Genomic DNA, 7,881 nt, shown 5'->3' on the forward strand with positions numbered 1-7,881 from the left:
TTTATCCAATGTATAGCTAGCAAAAGCTCATATTATGTTAGCTTCATATCAACATATATATATATATATATATATATATATATATATACATATATATATATATATATATATATATATATATATATACATACATATATATATGTTGACCACAGCATTTTACATTGATTTCTGTGGGGGTCAGAATGACTCCAGGTATAAGTGGTTTTAATATGTGTTTTTCATTTTATCTCCCACAAATTGACTATCAGACGAATGGACCTATTTAAAGAAAAGTCATGAAACATGAGATGATGGGGTTTTATTTTAGCAGAGTAATATGATATTGAAAACACCAAGAGGTCAAATGACCCCTTTGGCAGTTGTAGTGGTAAAGTAATAAGAAAAACAGTTTTCTGAAGTGTTAGGCCCTGGAAATTATTTTCACAGAATTAGCTAGCTAAATCTTTGAAGCAGCTCTAATCCCTTTTTAGGCACTTTTCAGGACGTGGGATACATAACATTGCTGGCTTCATCGGGCTGTTAAAGTGCAGGCATTCTGCCATTCAAACGTAGATCACGCTTACTGAAATGCTCCACACGGCTTCATACATACCCACAACCGAGATGGAGAAAGCCATCGCACCTCCACTGTTTTTTTGCCTTAAGAGCAAAAGGCTTTTTAAAGCATTGCCATTGTTTTGTACATTTAGCCCTCTCTAATCATTCACACTTACACGGGATCTGTGTGCGTGTCCTGCACACTCCTGCAGCAAGTGATGTTTACTCAGACCCCTTTCCACATATAAGCTCAGAGATGGAAAGAGATTAGCCTTATGGATGTAGAGAAAATGCATCACAGTCAAACCTTTTAAAGTAATGGCAGCATGCAAGTTTGATGAGTTAAAATATTATTTTGTCCATGTCAAGTCTACATCAAGATTACTTGGTTTCAGCTCGATACCAAGTAAATACAGTATCACACAGTACTAGTGTGTGTGTCAATAAGTGAATGAGAAATATACTGTCAAGTCATAGGTAGAATGGATGAAGGTAAAAGTTGTGCAAACCACTCATAAATAAATGCTACAAGGTTTGACCTAAAAAATCAAATAAAAAAGTCTGCTTTCTCAATTTTTATACAGCTGTTGTCCAGACTGCTCATTCAGACATGCAGCTGACTCATACAGATGCCATCAGATTAATGCAGTGTGCTATGAAAATAGATGGCAGCAGCACAGTGTGCATAGTTAGAAGTTAATGTGCTAAAACATGCAAAAGCTTGAGTATGGTCTTTAATTAGTTTTTTGGCTGCTTTATTCATTCCTGTTTTGTGCTATTAATCATTTCTTTGCTAGAACTTTGTAACCCATTTTACAAAAAGGAAAGAGAAATAAACACTACTTTGCTCCTGCAGTGTTTTATACTGATTTCTACCACAACCCTAACCCCGTAATCCTTTCGACTTCAACAGCGAAAAGTGGACCAAATAGGAGACGAGCCCCAGACTGAGATGGGAGTAAAACCTTTGGGTAATGCACTCCACACAATAGTCCTATTTATTGAGGCACCTGAAAGAGAGCTTCATGGTGCAAAACAGCAGATTACTGTGTAGGAGGACTGTGTAGGGTTTCAGACCAATCACATCCTTCATGCGGCTAACAATAAACGTGCAGGTTGGAACGCGGATAGTAGCGGTTCTTGGGTGTGCACATGTGTAGGTGTGTATTGACGAAACAATTTTTTCTGTGTGCACACATTTTTTGATACAGCATCTCTGGGCATAACGTAAACATGAAAATGTATGAGCATTCTACTTGTCAGGGAAATGGTAAATTCACACTGTGTGTTAAATGGAGGATAATATTTCTTCTTGGAAAGCGAGAAAAATCAGAGGGAAACGTGACAAAAGGAAATGTGAATGCAAAAAGGGAAAACACAGCCCCTCAGCTTTCTAATTGTTCACTTTCTCATATCTGCGGTTTCTTTTTACGGCTCAAAATGTTGTAATCTAAAATGAAGGGAAACTGAGCAGCACGGTGGAATACATTTTAAAGTGAGCTACCTAGCTTATTGTGCATATGTGCCTAATTATTTGTATTAGTGTCTGTCCCACCGCTTCGCCCGTCATTGTGCACCGTGGCCATTTGGCCGCACACAGTAAGAAACGGAGTGGTTGGTGTTACAAATCCCATCTGAATTCCCCAGCGAAAGGGATTGAGTGCCCACCTTCTGACCATGCATTCCAAAAAAGCAGCAGGATGCCCTCTTTGATATCTATCCGAAGAACAAAACACAGCTCCATTGCCTATAAGGTGGCATTTTCTATCAAAGCAAAAGGCCATAATCCAGACTTATACACTAAATCCTATGTACACTGACATAATGCCCTCTAAGCTGCCTAATTCCTTCTAGAGCCCTTATTGTTTTCTCCTCTGTCTCTTATTTCTGTCTGTCTTGCTCTTTTCCCCTCTCTCTCTCTTACTCGCAGTGCATCTTTCCTTCATGTCTCCCTTTCCTCTCTATCCCTTTTCACATGCCTGTCAGTTCACCCACTTCACAGTATTGTTCTTGCTTTCTCCTATTTTTTCCCCTTTACTTCTTTCTATTCATCTCCCTTGCTAGCCCTTCTTTGTGTCCCCAACACACATTTTTACGCCCCCTCCATTTTCTCTATTTATGTATCTGCACTTGCCTCACAATAACAAACAACGAAAACAACAACAATCTTCCGCGCTACGTACTATGCACAAACAACCACCTGAGTGCTGCCGGTTGCTAGGATACCCCGCGGCCATTATAGCATCTCATTATAGCTGGGATTTGCCATTTAATCCAGGCCATGTAATTGGCCTGCTCTCCAGCATTCAGGCAGGCTTAACTCCTCAGACGGGCATACATTCAGCCGCGATGCAGTGCTATCAACAAATGCAGCAAACTAATAGAGATAGAAATACTCGACCCCGGCGCTCTCGATTCACTCGCCGAGCGTCGTAAGTGACGATGAAACAGCACAAGCTTTGTTCACCGTCCAGCTTGACAACAGCTGCGGTCGGCCACAGTGTGTTATATGACACCGAAAAAGTCAAGCTACATGCGGTTGAATCGCACGTCCTTGTGTGGGTGTCATGAGTGGGAACTGAGCGGACACAGCACAAACACTCACAGGATTTCAAGGTGGCCTTATTACATCGGACCAAGCAAGCAATCCCTGTTGGCAGATGTGTCACACATATGTGAACAGACAACCACACACACACACACGAGATGACTGTCTCTGTGGAAATGTGGTGATGAGACATATATATACTGTAGAAATGTCATGTGGGAGTATGTGTCATAGAGAGAGCCTTTATATGCTTATCACAAACTCTGTGTGAAAGATGGACTTAGCCGCCATGATGTCATCCATACTGGTTATCAAGCTACATTCATAAACTGCATTTTAGAGACACAAATACCTCCTAATTAGTTCCAGGGACAAACTAAAACAGGCCCTCATCAAAAGTGAAGCACACATTCTTTGGACAGGGTGCACCAAAAACCTGTGTCAGATCCATTCACAACATTCAATCAGGAACAAAGTCCTGGGTTTGAGTCCAGCCTGGAGCCTTTCTGTGTGCTGTTTAAATTTCCTCCCTGTGTCTGCTTGGGTTCTCTCTCTCCAACCTCCTCCCACAGTCCAAAGATTAATTTGGTTAATTGGTGATTCTAAAATGACCGTAGGTGTGAATATGAGCATGAACAGTTATCTATCTCTAAGTGTTAGCCATGGGACAGATTGCCAACCTGTCCAGACTGTACCTATGGCAGCTGGGGTAGGCTCCAGGCCTCCCGTGACCCTGAATTGAATAAGCGGAAGCAGGAAATGGATGGATGCAACCTTCAATTACATCTAAGGCCTGAGACTGCTTGGTGACCATCTGGCAACCAACTGTTAGGAGAGAAAAATGAGTATACTACCTCAACCCCAAGATCCTAATGGTTTCTGGAGGTTGCTAGCAGCCTCAAGCAAAGAGGTGCGATGGAAATGTACTGTATGATTGTTGTGGTTATTAGCATGTTGCTGGAAGATATCAAGTATCTCCAAAACAGTGGAAAAAGTCATGTCTTTAAAAATAGGGTTGGTTGCAACATCAAAGCACAACTTTTACTCGTGACGCAACACCCTCTTTGCAACCGATTTCAACGAGCAACAGCCAGAAACCTTCACCAGTCAAGGAAGTTTTCCCTAGCAACCAGAGTTTTCAGAGGGCCATTGACTCATCTGTGTGACTGCATGAATGTATTTATGCAGTTTTGTGCCAGTGCCACAAAATCACAGTCTAACTTACAAGTACATGGCTCACCCTTCATGTGTCTATGCTTACCTAATTACCTTCTTGAAAAGCTGCTTGAAGAAACAAATGAAATTTCACTCACTTGAAGTCTAATGCTGTAGTGACAGAGGACAAAATACTACAAACTCCGTTTTCAAAACTCCAGAGTTGAAATCTTCTTGATAAAACATGACAAGGCAGAAAAAACTGTCATTTTGTAATGTGGGTGAAGTGACCCGTTACAATGATCTATTGCAGTGTCTCTCTGTAATAAAGCCTCATTTGATGGTTAATCACAAATTTGTCACAGATAAACTTTCATCTTAGCGTAACCTTTAACCAGCATCACAAAGCTCTAAAAGTTTTTTAAGCACTTTCAGCTATTTCTACATGTGTGTGAGTGTGTGTGGTGGTGGTGTCTGGTTCTGTGTCCTATCCGAGTAAGACTTGCAGACTGTTTATGCGCTAATGGACTTATGGCTCCCATATGGCAGCCATCATGGTTTCAGCACGGGCACGCAAATGCACGAACACAGTGGCAGCTGCTGATTACGACAGGCTCAAGTACAACAAATTTGACGGGGTCTTCCATTAGGCTGTGATCCGTATAAAACTACCAGAAAGGTATTTGATACCTCAGAAGGTATTTCAATATAAAGTGGAGGAATGTAGAAGGATATATAAAAGTATGTGCAAAAGGCTTCTGCAAGTAAAGCAGAAAGGATGCCATTTAAAATAATGGCTTTTGTATTTTTCTTTGAAAAAATTTAAAAACCTCATTTCAGTCAAAGTGCACTGAAAAAAAATCTTGTAATCTCAGACTGACTTTATGGTGCTGTGCTCGGGACTCTTTTGAGGACACATTCGTTTTTTGCGCTTCTTCAAATCTCTGTATTCTTTTCATAATTGTGTTTTATGAATGAATTTCATTTAAAGTCTTATTATGTTTACACTGGTTATCATTAATTCAAAATATATACAAGATTTGTTTTTAAAAATTCTACAGATGTCAGTTTGAATAAAATATCTATTTTAATATTCCAAAACTGATGGCACAGGAATATTAGATATTGTAGAATGAATGAATAATTAACTAATTAACATATTTCGCTTTTCACAGTGTATTTTTTTAAAATCTACTAATAATAAATATGTAAAACATATGCATTTGCGCTTGTGTGTGACAAATTCAACCCATATAACTTTGATTAAAATGCCAGAGAATGAAAATGATGAATCCCAAGTAAGGATTAGCACAGGGGTCGGCAACCCTAGGCAGGCGTGCGGGTTAACTGATGGCACGACCATAGCTGGACTGGCCATTGGGCATACCGGGTATTTGCTCGGTGGGCCGATGATTTAATTTTTTTTGGAACGGTATAAACAATGAGAGGTGGTGGATTGGCCAGATGCTGGCCGGTGTGTAAAAATAACTCAGTTGTTTGGTAGTGGCTATGGCGGAGCTTCCACAGATTCAGTAAAATTAACAAGTGGTGGAGGCCAGCAGGTGGATGAGGGAGAGGGGAGGCAGGAGGAGGAGAGACCCGAGGCAGCCGACGGTCCGAGTGTCAGGTGAACTGAACTTCAGGTAAGAAGTTATGATTTGCAGTCGATCTCGGTCAGATATAAACCAAGTTTAGGTGGAGTTTATTTTATTATGCTGACTTTTTACAGTCAGTTACAATAACTCGTACTGCGTACTAGCTAGCATGACAGAGTTTCTATACAGCTGGCTGGGTGCTATGATGTTACTGATAGTGAACTTTATTTTATTCATAAGGTTAGTTAGTAGAGTTGCCAACCGTCCTGTACAAACGGAATCGTCCCGCATTCAGAGAAATTATTACGGGTTTTGTGTTGAGCTGAGAAGGGACGCAGTTTGTCTAGGATGGAAAAAGACACAAAGCTGGAGTTATTCTGTGTCTTTGCTGCACAGCTGCCTCTTCTTCTCTCATTCTCTCCCCCTCTCCTGTTGCTGCTTTAATCATGAAACTGATCAATAATCAGCTGATCGGCTTTTCTCTCTTGTTTGTTTATTGCCCACTTTGCGCCAGAAAGAGGAAACCGCCGGATGTAGCGCTAAACAACAGCACGTTTAAGCTTGATCAGCTGTTGTTAGAATTTATCTAATATTAATTTCTAGTATCAGCTGATGTTTGCTGGAGCCACAGCTGTAAAGCTGCTGGTCATTATGTCGGTTTGGTTATCTGGTGAGAGGGAAACATGAAGATGAAACCAGGAGATGTCCTTACTGAATCATCAGAGCTGTGATGGAGAAACAGGTTTACCTTTTAGGTCACATGAATGAGTTGAAGGGAAGTTATGAACTGTTTCTGAGAGACAAATAACACCAGGATCCTTTTCTAAGTAGCTGACAGCTGGTAACTGTGCAGGGACGGGTCTAGCAAAGTTTTGCCAGGGGGGCCAGGTAGGGCATTAACAGGAAAAGGGGGGCACAAAGAAATACTTTCTTATTCTCATTTAAAATGTCTGGCTGTTATTAAATAATTATCTGAAGCTTACAACTAAAGTTTTTATCTGACATAAAATGTATAGAAATCATACATATACCAACAAGACTGTACATCACTGTCACAACAGCGTTTGTTTTCAATCAAAGGCTTTATGGCTTTAATACCTGGTGGGCCGGTCTCTAGTCAAAATGCCCAGGCCGATTTTTTGTCTGTTTTTTTGTCCCAGTCCAGCCCTGGGCACGACACGCGGTGAATTAATCTGAGAAGGTGCATCAAAAAATAAATGGCCGCGCCAGCGGTTCACATCGCAAATCAGCTCACATAGACACATTAGTTGTGCCGCTTCTTAATGACGGTATCTTAGCTAACAACCCCAACTACCAGATTCAACTTGTAATTGTCTAAAAATAACTTCGCCTACTGGTGAGAGGGACGTTGTTAGCTTTCCACATTCCCACACTTCAAAAGCTTCAGGAGCTTTCCGCTCAGCACAGCATCAGCACCATGGAAATACACAAATACATCCGTAGACTCGAGACACAATGCATTTTTGGGACTTTCAGGTGTATGGACCAAAGTTTTATTTTCTGAACAAACCAGAAATCTTTAATGAGCAGCTAGATTTGTCTCGCATTAACTGGCTGAGTTAATGCCAGTTAATGCAGCATCGAAGCAGCTGGAATCCACAGCTGTGCATGTTCATGGAGCTTGCATTTTCACCTGCTGGACATCACTACCTGACAAGTTTAACTGTCTTCAGAACATTGCAGAGGCCTTATTGACAGTATTTGGCTCTATATATCTGTGTGAGCAGATTTTCTCTCACATGAGTGTCCTCAGGTAGCCGTCTGAATGCTGGACACTCGGAGAGCTGTGTCTCTAAGTGGGAGACCAGAGATCACATTAATATGTGTGTCTCTGTATTAACAAACATGCCATATTGGCCCAGTTTATTTTTCTTATCATTGTTGTGACGAGACCATAAATAGCATTTTGTATTTTCTGTTGTACAGTTCAGTTGCTGTTATGGATGTGTCTTTTTTTTGTTTCAAAATAGCTGATAACTATTCGCTGATAGCTGCCAACATCTGCAGACAAATATAATTTTATAA

This window comes from Neolamprologus brichardi, chromosome 3 (assembly GCF_056152115.1).
Source record: "Neolamprologus brichardi isolate AB-2024 chromosome 3, ASM5615211v1, whole genome shotgun sequence".
NCBI classification, from domain to species: domain Eukaryota; kingdom Metazoa; phylum Chordata; class Actinopteri; order Cichliformes; family Cichlidae; genus Neolamprologus; species Neolamprologus brichardi.